Source organism: Myotis brandtii, unplaced genomic scaffold (genome assembly GCF_000412655.1).
Source record: "Myotis brandtii unplaced genomic scaffold, ASM41265v1 scaffold698, whole genome shotgun sequence".
In the NCBI taxonomy this organism is placed as follows: Eukaryota; Metazoa; Chordata; class Mammalia; order Chiroptera; family Vespertilionidae; genus Myotis; species Myotis brandtii.
This window is the reverse complement of record NW_005370731.1, coordinates 1702304-1718226: the sequence shown is the minus strand read 5'-3', so window position 1 is coordinate 1718226 and position 15923 is coordinate 1702304. Positions and strand designations below refer to the sequence as shown.

Genomic DNA, 15923 nt, shown 5'->3' with positions numbered 1-15923 from the left:
CTTCTACTCTCTAAAATCAATGGGAAAAATATTCTCGGGTGAGAAGGAAATTCCTTTGTCTACAAAAACCTACAGCAAACATAATACTTAGGGACAAGATGTTGAAAGCGATCACTTTAAAATCCAAATTAGGCTCTGGCCAGGTAGTTCACTTAGTTGGAGCTTCATCCCACACACCAAAAGGCTGTGGGTTCCATCCCCAGTCGGGGCGTGTGTGGGAGGCAACCGACTGATGTTTCTCTCACAGTGATGTTTCTCTCTCTTTCTCTCCCCTTTCCTCTCTCTCTAAAATCAATAAAAACATATCCTAAGGTGAGGATTAAAAAAATTAAATCCAAATTAATCCAATGCAACTAAATCAACGCAATTCCAGTCAAATTCCCAATAGGCTTTATGTCTGTGTGTGATCTGACAAAGATGATTCTAAAATTTCATGGAAAACAGAAAGGCAAAGCAGCAAAGGCATTATTGGAAAAGATAAAGGAGAACTTGTCCTACCAGGCACCAAGTAACTGGAAAGCTAGAGAAGTGAATAAAATGTGATACTGGTATAGAAATAGACAAAGATCAATGAAACAGAATAAAGGACTCAGAACAGAATTGTAAATATGTACGGGTACTTGACATGTTGGAGAAATGGAATGCCAGATCAAAGCAAACTTTTCAATAAAAGGTGCCAAAACAACTGACTATCCACACATGGAAAAGAAAAAAAGAACGAGACCCTTACCTCACACTATGTACAAAAATCTATTGCTAAAGATTAAGGTCATAAGAAAGGAAACACTATGAAACTTTGGTACAACAACACAGGAGAATATCTCCCCCACCACCACCATCCCTCTCCCACCCAGGCCACACTGCCTAGAAGAATATCTTTTTGACCAAAAGTAGGGTAGGATTTCTTTAAAAGATTTTTTTAAAAAGTATAAATCATAAAGGATTATAATGATATATTCAGCTTTGTTAACATTAATGACCCTGTTCACCAAAAACACCCGAGAATGGAAAAGAGAAAGAGAAGACAAGCTACAAACCAGAAGGTATTTAAGCCACAAAATATTTGTATTCAGAACATATAGGAAACGCCTACAAATAAGGGGAAGACAACTATAAGAGAAAAATAAGCAACAGAGATTTTACAAAGAGGATGCACAAATTATTAGTAAATACATAAAAAGATGCACCACCTCAATGTCATCAGGCAAATGAATATTAAAACCACCGTGATTAAAGTCTTAACCATCACCAGATAGGAAAAATCCTTCAGAGTGGCTGAGACCGAAACTTTCATCCACCACTGGTAGAGCATACACTCTTATAACCACTTCAGACAACTGGGTACTGCTAGCTCATTTGGGTGTCCTTAGAAATCTGTTCGATATATACCTTACAGAAACTTTTCCACACTGGCCCCAGGAAATACGTTTGTAAAAGCACCACGTAATAGCAAAAATCTGGCAAGAGTACAACTGAAGAACACCTACGTAAAGCATGTATAATCATACCATGGAATCCAAAGCAACGAAGACCATGTAGAGAGCTACTCACATCAACAAGGATGCATCTAATACACATATTATATGCAAAAGTCAAGTCCCACAAGATATATATTAGGATCCCATTTATAAAAAATTCAAAACCGTGCATTGCATTCATTAGAGATATATCAACAGTAAAAAACTAGAGAGAAAAACAAGAAAATTAGTAACAATACTCAGAGCAGTGGTTACACAGTATTTGGCAAGAAGAGTGAAAGATTCAGTGGGGGTTTTGAGGATACGAAAATGTTCTATTCCTTAAGTTGGTAGTGTTCGTTTAATTTTCATTCTTCAAACATTATTTTTACAGGTATGTTACATATCTTAATAAAGAAGAAATTATGTAAATACTAGAGGCCTGGTGCACAAATTCGTGCACGGCTGGGGGGGGGGGCAAGGGTGGTTGGTAGGCTGGCCCCACCCCTGATGGGGTGAGGGAGGGGCCTCGGGCAATTGGCCAGCCACCCCACATCCTGGTCAAACTCCCGGTTGAGCTGTAACCGGTTTGGCTTAGTGGATAGAGCATCGGCCTGCGGACTGAAGGGTCCCGGGTTCGATTCCAGTCAAGGGCATGTACCTTGGTTGCGGGCACATCCCCAGTGGGGGGTGTGCAGGAGGCAGCTGATGGATATTTCTCTCTCATCGATGTTTCTAACTCTCTATCCTTCTCCCTTCCTCTCTGTAAAAATTCAATAAAATATATATTTTTTTTAAAAAGCTATCTTATTTAAAAAAACACACACACAAAAAAAACTCCCGGTTGAACTCCCAGTTGAACTCCCGGTCGAACTCCTGGTTGCGGGGACAATTTGCATATTAGTCTTTTATTATATAGGATGTTAAGTAACAGCCAAAATAAATGTTGAGGGGAAGGAAGCATAGAAAGGAATACAATGCTATAATCTGGGGTACAAGGAAAATGGGGGTGAGAGATACAGACAGGCTTGTTTATGTCTAGAAACCGGTGATCTCTCTGAAGACTGACTGGGCAGGGCAGGTTAACCATGGACAGGTACCGCGTATCCAGATAATTTCAAAATAGAAACGTTTGTGGAATAGGCAAACCTCAATCTTAACCATCTGTGCCGCATGCTAGACACAGTGTTAGTGCTTCACACCCGCGGTCTCATTCACTCCTCACCAGAACCTCGGGAGGAAGGCATTACTGAGCCCATTTTACAGATGAGGAAACTGAGGGCACCGGGTGGCACACACTGTTAGTGATGGAGATGGGGGTGCCCATGCAAAGGCACAGCTCAGCAACCGTGGCACACCCCTCGGCGAGAAGGAGGAGCAGACAGTGACATCAGGAGCCCAGTCCCTTATCTGCAATTCTCCAACCTGTTTTCTGGAAAATCTCTTAAGTTTGAAAACTTGATCTGATCTCAGGTGAAGCTACTTACGGTTGTTCCTTATCCCTTAAAGAGTTAGGATAGACAGATAGACAGACAGATAGAGATATATCTGTGAAAATATTAATGTATTGATTCCAAACACTGCCCTGAACCCCGCTGAATGTATGCAGAACATAGATATGCGCCATATCACCTTCCGAGACCCGAGAACTGCGGGATTCTGCGCACAGCTAGCCCAGGGCTGTAAGAGAAGGGGCTGGGGACGTGCACAAACAAGTTTCATACACAAAGTCGAGGGGCGCAGCTAGTACGGCGAGATAACGGAGGGTGCTCGGCGAAGGCCTATCTTATGTATTCAGTTCGGATATATTTTGTATTCTGCTTTTTCACCTAATATGATGAAAAGTGTTTTTTCACCTACTATTGCGATTTTAAAACGTCTGTGTGTGAGAGGGTCGAGTTTCAGGTCTATGTGCCTCACTGCCCCTCTCTGGGCCTCCGTTTCCCCCTCCGGAAACGGGAAACCCCCGGGTCCCCGCACCTGGCGCCCCCTCGGCACAGCGCGGGCCGACCGCGGGCCTGACCGCACCTCCCGTCTTCCCTCGCCTCTCGGGACCGCTCTCCTCCGTTCCCCGCCCCCCCCACCCAAAGCGCGCCACCGAATTACCCTCCGCGGCCCCGAAGCGCGAGGCTCTCAGCCGACGGCGCTAGCAGAAAAGCGGTTCGGTCCCTCCTTCCGGGCGGAGCGAACGCGGATGCGGTGCTCCCATTGGTGGTTACGCAGATTCGCCCCGCCCACTGGGTGACACACTTCCTGTTCTCTCGCCCGACGCGTTGCCATGGTGCCGCGGGATCCTCGGTGTGGTAGGGAATTGCGCGCTTCCCCGCCGCTCTCGGCGCCGCCGGAGAAAGGGCGTCCGCGCCCGGCCCAGCAGTGACAGACCGCGACCGCAGAGGGGGGAGAGCAGGCGGGCAGCGCACCCCACGCAATGGCAGGGCCTCAGTCTCCCCCGTGTGTGGAACTGGTAGTGTGAGCTCGTGGCCAAGAACGAGGGCTCTGTTGCCAGGTCCCCTGACTGGAGTCCTGCTTCTGCCCTTCACTGGTTGCTGGGTCGGGGGCAAGTCCCGCAGCGGCGCTGAGCCTGTTTCACCTGTGAAATGGGGAACAGTCCCCGTGAGGCAGCGTGTTTGTGGGGTTCGCACACGGCCGTGCTGACTGAAAGGTCCTGCTGCCCGGCCCAGGGAGCGCCGTGAGGGGTCCGTGGAGGGATCAACAGCAGCGAGCGGATGGCTCGTGGGAGGCTCCGGGCGGCCCCGGCCCACGTGCGTACAGTGTTCGGGCCGCAGGTCTGAGCCCGGAGCGCAGCCCAGCGCGGGGACCGGTGCCGGGACCCACCTCCCTGGCGGGAGCTTCAAGTCCTACCCGGCCAGTCCCCGCTCCCGCGACCTTAGACACCTCCGCCGCCAGACCTCCGTCTCCTCCTCTGCTGAGCAGGGAGGCGCGGCATGTCTGGTTCGAGGCTTGAGGTCCGAGCTGGGCCGGCGGGACTGGAGTCCAGGTTCTGAAACTCGGCGTCTCTGCGACCAGGACAGCCACCGAAGCGCCCCTCGCAGTCTGCTCGTCTATAAGCAGGATAATGGTTGCCCTTTGCTGATGTAATTGGTGTGAAGGTTACATGAGCTAATGCATGCAACCCACCTGGGAGAGTGTCTCGCACATAGTGTGCCCTCAGTCCGCACATAGCGTGCCCTCAATCCGTGTGAGCTGCCATCGCTAATGAAGAACTTTATAGGCTGCCTTGGGGGCCCTGGAATAAGAGAACTGTCCTGGGCAGGACCACCCGCGTTTTGTTTGTCCTGCACAGTTTTGTGTACGTTTGAGTTCATTATCAATGTTTAAAGTTAAGGGAGTTCACATAAAACTGTGACGGCTCCTGAAAAACGGGGCAACGTGGCAACAACAGACCACACTGGAGAGCTTAGTAGAAACACCACCCTGTGCTTTCCCGGGGTGTAAAGAAATAAAGACGGAGGGTTGTGAATAGGAAACACTTGGAACCCTGACATTTCAGGGTCAAAGAACAAAGGAGGGGGTAGCGAGAGAAGAAAGGGAGTCAAGATTGAGTGGTATCAGAGGCAAATAGCTAAGAGAACGTTTTGAGGTGCAGGGTGTGGTCAGGATTGTCTGTGATCTGGAGAAATCATGAAAGATAGGCCTGGTGCGCCCAGGGTTGAGCGTCGAACCCTGAACCAAGAGGTCACCGGTTCAATTCCTGGTCAGGGCACATGCCTGGGTTGCAGGCTCAATCCCCAGGAGGGGGAGTGCGGGAGGCAGCCTATCGATATTTCTCTCTCATGGATGTTTCTATTTCTCTATCCCTCTCTCTCTCTCTAAAATTAATAAAGACATTTTCTAAATAATAAATAAAAGATAGGCTACGCTGATCTAGAAGTTAATGGTCAATAAGAGCCCATAGAGAGCCGAGGAAGCTCACGTCAGCCTCCAAGAGGAGTGCTGATTGCTGTTAGGAAGGATGGTGTTGGGAAGGGGAGATCAGGGGCAGAGTGAGTAATGGATAGATAAACACAGGGAGACAGGGGAGGATGGGGTCAAGGGTATATGGAGACAGGATTACTCTTACCCTAGAGAAGAGGAGAGACACTTCTGAAGCAGGAGGAAGGGAGGTAGAAAAAGGCTAAACGAAAGCTCACCCTAATGTTTCTGTTTTCTCCATAAAGTAGCAAACGATCATTCGGCTGAGTAAAGGAGCTGGGGAGATGCTGGAGATTTGAAGGGGATCAAGAAGGTTGAAGCAGATTCCGAAGGAAATACAAAAGTGAGGTTCCAGCTAAGGTTGAAGCCATGAACGTGTAGAGAGGACAGTTGCTCACTGATTTCCCCCACAACCTCCCATCCCCATGCCAGGGGCCTCTGAGCAGAAGCTCAGTGTGGATTCCACCCGGGATGATCTCTGTTGGGCTTGTGCAGTTGTCTCTAGAAGGCAAAGCACTGGACAGCGTTGTGGAAGGGTCCTTGTATGGGCAGGCGGAGATGGGAAGGGGGAAGTGCAGAGAAATCAGCATGCAGGCTCAGAGCAGCTGGAGGTCTCAGAGAGCTGGGTTGGGTTCAGAAGGAAGAAGTAGTGATGAAGACTGGAACTGGCGATGAGGGAGTGACCCACCACAGAGCAGCTGTCAAAGACAACCCATTCAGTGAGATTCTATTAGGATCTTTGATATGCCAGACCTTGGACTGTCCGCTACAAGACAACTCTGACAGTTCAAATGTTTCAGAAAGTTGACCCTAACAGGTACAAAAGCTGCGTGAACATAAATTTTTTGTACATAAAGAGGTGGCCGAGGCCTTGGCTAGAGAGGAATAAGCTAAATCTTAGGATAAGGGCCCAAATCATAGGCGAAGGGCTCTGTCTTTCACCTGAAGACCATTGAAGCTGAGAGAGGAAGTGGTAACATCTGGTTTGTATTTCAGAAAAAGAACATCGGCATATCTGTCTTTTCAAACATGTTTGGAACATTTACAGAAATTGACTCTGTACTGGCCACAAAGGAAGCCTCAATGAATTCCGAAGAATCTATAGATCGTATTCATGAACCACAATGAAATAAAATTTAAAATCAACAACAAGCCTTGGCCGGTGTGGCTCAGTTAGTTGAGCAACATCCTATGCACCAAAAGGCCTTGGGTTTGATTCCCAGGCAGGGCAACATGCCCAGTCATTGATGTTTCTCCCTCTCCCTCTCTCTAAAACCAGTAAAACATATATTTTTTTTAAAAATCAACAACAAAAAGATATCCAAAAAGAAACCCATACAATTCATAAAATATATCTTAAATTAGTACCAGCAGTTACTTCTGAGGAAGGACTAGGAAGACAGGATGGTTTGTTTATCTTACACATCTATGACTTATCTATACTAATAAAAGGGTAATATGCTCATTAGACTGGATGTCTTCCGGACAAAGCCACAGTGGCGGGGGGCCAAGGCAGAGGCAGTTAGGGGCGATCAGGCCGGCAGGCAGGGGAGCAGTTAGGGGCATCAGGCAGGCAGGGAGGCAAGCAGTTAGGAGCCAGCGGTCTCAGATTGCGAGAGGGTGCAGGCCGGGCTGAGGGACCCCCACCCCCTCCCCGTGCACAAATTTCATGCACCGGGCCTCTAGTCAATAATAAAATGTATAAGCATATGTTCTAGTTTTATTTCTTATACTTTATACTTTTTTATGTTAACAGATTTTATAATACATTTTAAAGAGAAAAAGAACACACATTTGGAAACAAAATTACATATGTTTTTTAAAAAATCAATATGGAAATTACAAAATATTTAGTAGTGAATGACAATAAAAGTCTTACATAATCAGACCTGTGGGATCCAACTAAAACAATAATTAGAGGGGGATTTATAACCTTCAGTGTACTTAATTAAAAACAAGAAAACAAAATTTAATTTGTATCGATTTAAAAGGTAGAAAAATATATAAATCCAGAGAAAACAGAAGGAAGGAAATAATAATAAAGCAAAAAGCAGAAATGAGTAAAACAAGAGGCAAAAGAAAATAAAGTTGCTTATGGAAACCATATACTCACATTTTTATTTATTACATTTTCAGTTGGATCTGGTGGGGGTGATGGGCATGTGCTGGTGAAGCAGAGAGGGACAATGATTCCCCTCAGCTTATCTCTCACCAGAGAGGGATGGTGACAGGCCCCAAAGGTCATCTTTAAAAACAGTTCCTGTGTAAAGTCCGGGAGACTTGGACACTGGGCGGGGAAATATGCACACCGCTGGAAGCAGTGCGGACCATTCAGCCCTTCAGCACAGACCGTTGGGGGGCGGGGGGCGGGGAGGCGCGCTCTCTAAGAGCCTGGACATAAATGTTGTTTGACCTGGTGATTCCACTTCTGGGAACCTGCCTGCGGAAATAACCAGAGATGCTCACAAAGGTAAATGCAGAGAAGGGCATCATGGCCTTGATTCTTCCAGGGGAAATGGCAACAGCTCACACGTCTCCAAATACAAAGGGAAATGGTGGTCAAAATAAGCGAAATTCTGCAAAATCTTATGCAGCCTGAAAATCATGTTTTCAAAGAATACTTGAGGTCAGAAGGGGGAAAAAAACCCATAATGTATATTTTAAGAGAGAGAGAAAACTAGAAGACTCTATATACCAAAATATTATTGGTGAATATTCCTGATTGGATGGATATTAGGTAAACTTTTTCTTGTCACTTTTTATGTGTTTCAACTCTCTCCAGAAGCATGTTTTATAGTCACAAGAAATATTATTTTTCAAAATAAATGGACTCTATGTGATCACAAAGATTTTAGATATAATGAAATGGATACTATATAAAATTGGAATATACTTACAGCCACATTTATCCAGCATCATCAGAGAATTGTTATACATTAGTGAATTTTCTATATAACTAGAAAACATTTTAAGCACAAACATTTTTTAAAAATTCTATTCCCTATATTAATCCTAAAGTATATACTTATCTCTCTCTCTATTATGACATGAGGAGCACAGTGATGTCTTTGAGGACAATTGCTACATCTCGGGCTTTTTGCCTTCACCCCAGGATTAGCCCTGTTCCTCTGGCACCTCTGTGTTTTCATTTTTAATTTCATGAGTTTTCATTTTTTATAGAGTCAGCTTTTCATAGTATTTTCATGTCTTTCCCTCTGTCAAGTATCAGCAGTCCTAATCTCTTCTTATAATTACCTTCTTTCAGCAACCCCTGGCCTGAGCATATAAATAGCCAGTCTTATTGTAAAAATGGGAAAAATAAATAAATAAAGCTAAATACCAGGAAAATGCACACATTTTAGTGTGTGGAATTGGTTACACCTTTTTCACTTCTCAGGCCTCTGTTTTGCCTGCTTCTGTGTTCTCAACTCGTGTCTAAAGAGACAGTGAAGTTCCCAGAGAAGTGATTTCAAGATAAGAGACAAGGCTATGGTAATATCCTAACAGACGTAAAGAAAACTGATCAAAGATTGAATTCACGGCAACTTGATCAAAACCCCAAATTCAGTGTGGTCCCAGGTGGGCCTGGCAGGAGCTCTTGAATTGCCGTGGTGATTCTTATCACACTCAGAGCGTCTACAGCTGCTCCTCCAAGGTGGGCTGTGGACCAGCAGCAGCAGAGTCTGAGGCCCCGCCCTGACCTGTTGCAGCAGAATCTGCATTTTAACAAGATCCCCAGTGAATTACATGCCTGTGGTCTAACACATCTAAATTTATTCACATCTCCGATGTCCCATGCCCTTCAAGTTCGTTCCAACAAAAACATTGTGCCAGGCTGGTATGGCTCAGCGGCTGAGTGTCAACCCATGCACCAAGAAGTCGCTGGCTCAATCACCAGTAGGCTGCGTGCAGGAGACAGCCAGTTGATGTTTCTCATCATTGTTTCTCTCTCTCCCCCTTCCTCTTGCTCTAAAAATCCATAAAAATATATATTTAAAAATAAATATATTTCTGTTCAACTTTGGTTTCCCAATTCATTTTCAAGTGAGCATTAATTAAAAGAGATCCTAAAATATGATTACACCTCTGTTTTTATGATGACAGTGGAATATATATTTTTTTCAATCACATTATGATGTCATAACTTCAAAAACTTTATTAAATGCCAAAGAGTAAAATACTTTTGAAACCTCTCTCTCTCTCTTTCATTGGGAGCAGATTGTAAATTATTTTCATTTATAGGTGTCTCTTTTTTCTTTTTTTTTTTAATCTTCACCAAAGATATTTTGGAGCCAGGAATCAAATCTGCATCCCAGATACATGCCCTGATCGGGAATCTAACCCACAACCTTCTAGGGCACTGGAAGATGCTTCAACCCATTGGGCCACACTGGCCAGTACTATAGGTGTTTCTTTTATTTATGTATTTTTTTATTTTGTATAAACATAATTTATTTAAGCAAAAAATCACCAACTTTTTAAGTAAAGAGGGGCAAGCTTACTTTAATATCATTATGTCAGGCTAAGCTCATTTTTCTATACAGAATTATTATAAGTTTTTATTTTAAAGTGGAGGATCTGGTCCAGCAGATTCCTGAGGCACTTTTTTACTGATGTGAAAATTATTAATTTCTTCAGGAACAATAGACAAATACATCCAAATTGCTGCTTCTCCTTTTGTCTACAATCTGATGTTAAACATAAGGATTGGGAGTGGGGTGGGACAGGAAGATGAAAAACTAAACAGCCTGCATGTAGTGCCTGTCAGGAGTTGAGAACGAACTGAATTTTGCTGTTGTTCCGATGTTTTCAAAAGTATTTTACTCTTTGGCATTTAATAAAGTTTTTGAAGTTATGACATCATAATATGATTGAAAGTATATGCCACCTTCATAAAAAAGAGAGAGAGACAGAGACAGGGAGGGAAGTCCTAGATGACGGCATCGTTTCCAACTTGCTTACCTGGAGGCCACACCTTCACTGAGGCTGAGCACAGAGGGAAGCAGGGCTGGAGAAGGGTGATGACTTTGGTCGTAGGCCTTTGGGGTTGGAGGGGTCAGAGGGAGAGCGGGGGACATGCCTGTCCGGTGTGGGCGCCAAGCACTGGACATGCGAGCCCGGGCAGGGCCAGGTGTAGGGACGGGGCATCAGCACAGCGCTGCAGGCACAGCCACGCTATCGCCGCGGCCTCTGCTCACACGTGGTCCGCCAGCACGCGCATCTCCAAGGGCTCCTACTGGGTCCTCCCGGGAAGGGGGGCCGGGTGGAATAGATCCAGGGGGGATGTCCACTGACTATGTACGTACACACGCTGAAGCTTTGCATGTGGACATGTATCCAATGAGGGAAGGTGAGCTTCTGAATGAGCTGAGCAGGGAGGACGTGGGGAATGATTCTGTTTAGAGGACAGGATGAAAAGGAAGAGAAGAACCTGACTAGAGAGTCGGTCCCGAGTCCTGTGAGTCAACGCAGAAGAACGTTCCATGAAGAAGGAGCGGCTGCTGAGCTGGAGGAGAGGGGCGAGGATGGGAGAGGAGGCCTGTGTGTTCAGTGCCGCTGCCATTGCTGACCCTCGAAAGTGCGCGAGGTGGAGAGGAACTATGGTCAGATTCACGGAGGCGTGGTGCCACCAGCAGAGAGCACCCAGCTCAGAAAGCATCGGGCACAGAGAGGACATTTCTTGGCTACAGGTGACCGATCATATTCCTAAAATTATCCCACCACTCCCCGCTTTTTAGCTAACTTTTGACTTGCCGGTCCCGAGTCCTGTGAGTCAACGCAGAAGAACGTTCCATGAAGAAGGAGCAGCTGCTGAGCTGGAGGAGAGGGGCGAGGACCGGAGAGGAGGCCTGTGTGCTCAGTGCCGCTGCCATTGCTGACCCTCGAAAGTTCGCGAGGTGGAGAGGAACTATGGTCAGATTCACGGAAGCGTGGTGCCACCAGCAGAGAGCACCCAGCTCAGAAAGCATCGGGCACAGAGAGGACATTTCTTGGCTACAGGTGACCGATCATATTCCTAAAATTATCCCACCACTCCCCACTTTTTAGCTAACTTTTGACTTGCCATACATAGGACCAGCACACCTAGAAGCATGAATGTAAGTATTACACGAACCTGTACGAGGTACACACCAGTCATTCCTGCGACACCCTGCGAGGCCAGGGGACCGGTAGTTGTTGTGGTAAAGCTGGGCTGTGCCTGTGTCTTTCCCAGAACATTTTTCTAGCCACAAAATTAACCAGAAACAAGAGAAGCACAACCTCCTCCCCGCTTTTCTCAGCAACAGAAAGGCAGAGTCTCCAATAGAAGAGAATAAATAACGGACCAAAACCAAGTTAGAAATACCGGTGAGGCAAGGCTGGATGGCATGCAATGGGCTCTTTGCCAGCCAGCAGCTGACTGAGCTCAAGGTTGCAGTTTAGATGACGATGCCCATATTAAATGAACAAGGGACAAGACGGAGCAAAAACAAAGCCCGAGGGGTTTAGACTATTCCCGTCCTTTGCACTGGCTTTTGCCACGAGTTCACCCACTTTCCTACGGGCAGACTGCAAACTGCCCGAGCCAGCACACGTGCTGCGGACCGTTGGCAGCCAGCTCTTCCCCTAATGTGAGTCTGGAGGAGAGGCGGGGGGGTTGGGGGCCGGAGACCAGGGGGCACTCATTGAAAGCCCGCTCACCTGGGCCTCAGTGTTCAGGATTTCCATCCTGGCCCTGCCACTTGCTTTCAAGAGTTGCCAAGTATCTCTTTCAGTAATAACGTACTCAACGAACTGTATTTCAGCTGCTGATACTAACCCGACGATAAGTGGCCTCACAATAAGGACATTTCAGATATAACTGAACAAAGTGTTCTCAGCTAGAAGGTGCAGCTCCACATGCTGTGCAGGCCCACGCCGCCCCCCTCTCTGCTCTGACAGCTTCAGCGTGTTGGCTTGTAGCCTCAGCTCTGCCCTCACGGCCACCAGGTGGCTGCCGTAGCTCCAGGCACCGCTGCTCTCCACGGCTCTGTCCGAAGTCAATTTCTATCTCTCTGTCTTTTGGTCAGAGAGGTCATCCTTCCCAGAAGGCTTTGCACTCCTCCACCCAAGTCCCGCGGCCCAGATGGGTCACGTGCTCATGTCCCAGCTGCACAAGGACGGGAAGGAGAGCACGCGGCACGCTCAGTCTCTGTAGCGGGAAAAAGGAGTTGGGATGGCTGTTGGGTAGGCAGCCAGCATCCACTGCAAGCAGCAATAATGAGAATAAAATCTAATATAGCTGCTACCATTCGTGGAGCTATCGGGGCGTGTCGGGCAGTGTTCGAAGGGATCAGCACGCCTTACCTTGGTTCATCCCAACCACACTGCTCCGAGACTGGTATTTTACAGGCCAGGAAACTGAGGCTCAGAGAGATTTTTAAAACTTGCCATGGTCGGTCAAGGGCACGTGCTGGGGTTTCGGGCTCGATCCCCGGTAGGGGGACATGCAGGAGGCAGCCGATCCATGATTCTCTCTCATCATTGATGTTTCTATCTCTCCCTCCCTCTCCCTTCCTCTCTGAAATCAATAAAAATATATTTTTGAAAAAAACTTGCCACGATCGATCTACCATTAGGAAGCCCGCTCTCGGCCTGGAGGTGACCAGGGTCAGTGCGGCAGCCGTGACCTCGGAAGACCCACAGTTCAGAGGAAGCCCAGGCGGGAGCTGAAACAGCGTAAAGTGGTGAGATAAGTGCTATCGATGTAACAGGGCGTGAGTTAGTAAGAAACCGCTGGCCTCAGCCCCCCTTGCCTCTCCCCTAGGCACGCGAGACCCGCATTGTGCTTCCAATAAAAGCTCCCAGGGGCCTCAGGAGGGGGCGAGCTCCCCAAACTGGGAGGAGGGGTGCAGGCATTTTGGGCTGTGTGACACTGCAGGGCTGCCTCACGGTGCCCAGGGAGGTGACAGGACCCAGGGGAGTGCCTGTGTGATGCTCTGAGGGGAGGCTCCCCACACACACACACACACCCCGCGCTGCCTGGGCACGCATGTCCAAGCTGGGAAGGAGCAGCGAGGACCCCGCCTACCAGGGCAGGCGGACTTGGACTTGGACCTTGGACGGCAGCTGCTCAGATGGGAGCCCAGAGGGCTCGCCATGAGTGTCTGCCCTGCATGTGACGCCTCGCCCTCTCTTTCACCCTGGAGGCAGGGAGAGATGCCAGCAGCCACAGAGAGTAGTTGATTATATTCTGGAGCCAGAGGGCTTGGCATCAGACTTAGTTTTATTTGGAATAACACACTCCCATGGCGTTCCGTACATCCAGGGAGAAGCCAGCCTGGCCTGACAGCTGCGTGCACAAGCAGAACAAGGAGTCGCTGCTTCTGCCCTGAGGAGAAGAATTCCAGGGAAGCCCGCACAGGTGAGGTGCAGCTTAAGCAGGGGCTGAGGGGTGACCAGGAGGTCACTGGGGGGCGAGGGGGGGAAGGTCTATGCAAAGGCAGAGAGGTCTGCAGGCGTTGCTGCTCCTCCGCAGTGTGAGCAGCCTGCGCGGTGGGGGCACCGAGGGCAGGAGGGGAGGCGGCTGAGGAAGGCACTGCGGCCTCCTCTTGAGCTCCAAGACGTGGGTCGGTCACACCCACGTGCAGAAACAAGTCTGAATTGCAGGCTTAAAACTGCAGAAATGAGTTGGAATCAAAGTTTCTAAACTTGCACTTTTAAATAGAACATTTTCTTATTCATGAGCCGCTGTATACATTGGCGTTAACTGCAGCTCCAATCTATAACTAAGACACAATAGGGATCAATCTCTCCTGACCACAATGGTCTTGGATGCAGGAAGCATGATTTTCCTAGTGTTAAGCCTGACCTGCGTGCCCAGTGACAAGGCCGGTGAAAAGCTAACCACTGTCACTCTGAAACCCTCCCCCAGCCAGAGTCAGTGAAAATCCAGGGTGTGACCCGGTCCGGATGGTGGGGAGGGCCTGCAGTTTCAGTCCACACGTGTGACTTCCAGAACGTGGACTGGCTCCCCGATGCAGGACACAGGACCTTTCCCTGGTCCAGCGTCCCCGGGGACACCAGGCAGCCATTGCCTCTGAGCTGGGCACAGGCCCCGGCTCCCCCTCAGGACCTTCAACTGGCCGTGGCCCCCCCTCCCCTGAGCAGGGAATCAGCCCAGCTCAGCCCACTTCTGGGGGCCCAGATCCTCCAGGCCCTCTCAGGTTAAAGTTCAAGTGTCAAAGCCTGCTCTAAAGCAGTGTTTTTCAAACTGAAGATCATGGCCCATCAATAGCTTGTAAAATCAATTTAATGGATCATGGCCTATAACACTGTAATCATTACATGTATTATTTTTTATTGTTTAAGATTTGAAAGGTGAAATGACTCGTTAAATTTTATTTAATGATTCATTTGTTTTGGTCATGCATACATTTTTTTTCAACCACCTAAGATCTTTTTTATGTTTTTTGCCAAACATCTGATTATGAACAGGTTCAAATACATCAAAAGTTGAAAGGATTGTACAATGAACATGCATATCCCCATCATCTAGAACAGTGGTTCTCAACCTTCCTAATGCCACGACCCTTTAATACAGTTCCTCATGTTGTGGTGACCCCCAACCATAAAATTATTTTCGTTGCTACTTCATAACTGTAATTTTGCTACTGTTATGAATTGTAATGTAAATATCTGATATGCAGGATGTATTTTCATTGATACAAATTGAACATAATTAAAGCATAGTGATTAATCACAAAAACAATATGTAATTATATATGTGTTTTCCGATGGTCTTAGGCGACCCCTGTGAAAGGGTCATTCGACCCCCAAAGGGGTCACGACCCACAGGTTGAAAACCACTGATCTAGAATCTATCGTTAATTTATATTTTTTAATTTTGTAGATTAAGGTATAATTTAAATACAGTGAGATTCGCCCGTTTTAGTGTATAGTCCAGTGGTCGGCAAACTGCAGCTGGCGAGCCACATGCGGCTCTGTGGCCCCTTGAGTGTGGCTCTTCCACAAAATACCACATGCGGGCGCACATGTACAGTGCGATTGAAACTTCGTGGCCCATGCACAGAAGCTGGTATTTTGTGGAAGAGCCACACTCAAGGGGCCAAAGAGCCGCATGTGGTTCGCGAGCTGCAGTTTGCTGACCACTGGATGAGTTTTGACAGACACAGTCGAGTAGCCACCACCACAGCCATGATACAGAATAGTTCTTCAACCCAAGAGAATCTCCCCGGCCCTTTGCAGCGCCCCCTCCCCCCGCCCTCCCTGGGCCCCTGGCCAACACTGGTCTACGTTCTCTCCCTATAAACTGCCATATAAACAGTCATACAGCGTGTGGCATTTTGAGTCTGGCTTCTTTCATAATGCATTGGAGATTCTTCCATAGTGTGTATAAAGCAGATGTTTAAAAATTGCTAAACAGTCTTCCCTCGTGTGGATGTACTGTTTATCCACCCACCAGCTGGGACGTCTGGGTTGATTTCATTAGTTGGCAATTGCCAATAAAGTTGCCACAAACACTTGCAGATGGGTTTTTGTGTGGACCTGAGT

The 15923-nt window shown here is 47.4% G+C and overlaps 1 protein-coding gene across 1 annotated transcript in view; it reads right to left on the bottom strand.

The window, feature by feature from the left end:
* NSMCE1 (NSE1 homolog, SMC5-SMC6 complex component) overlaps window positions 1-3630 on the bottom strand; it is a 28551-nt gene extending 24921 nt beyond the window's left edge. The window contains exon 1 of the mRNA XM_005882083.2: window positions 3564-3630. The gene's annotated coding sequence lies outside the window, so the exon portion shown is untranslated. The remainder of the gene's footprint in view (window positions 1-3563) is intronic.
* Window positions 3631-15923: the final 12293 nt, after the last annotated feature.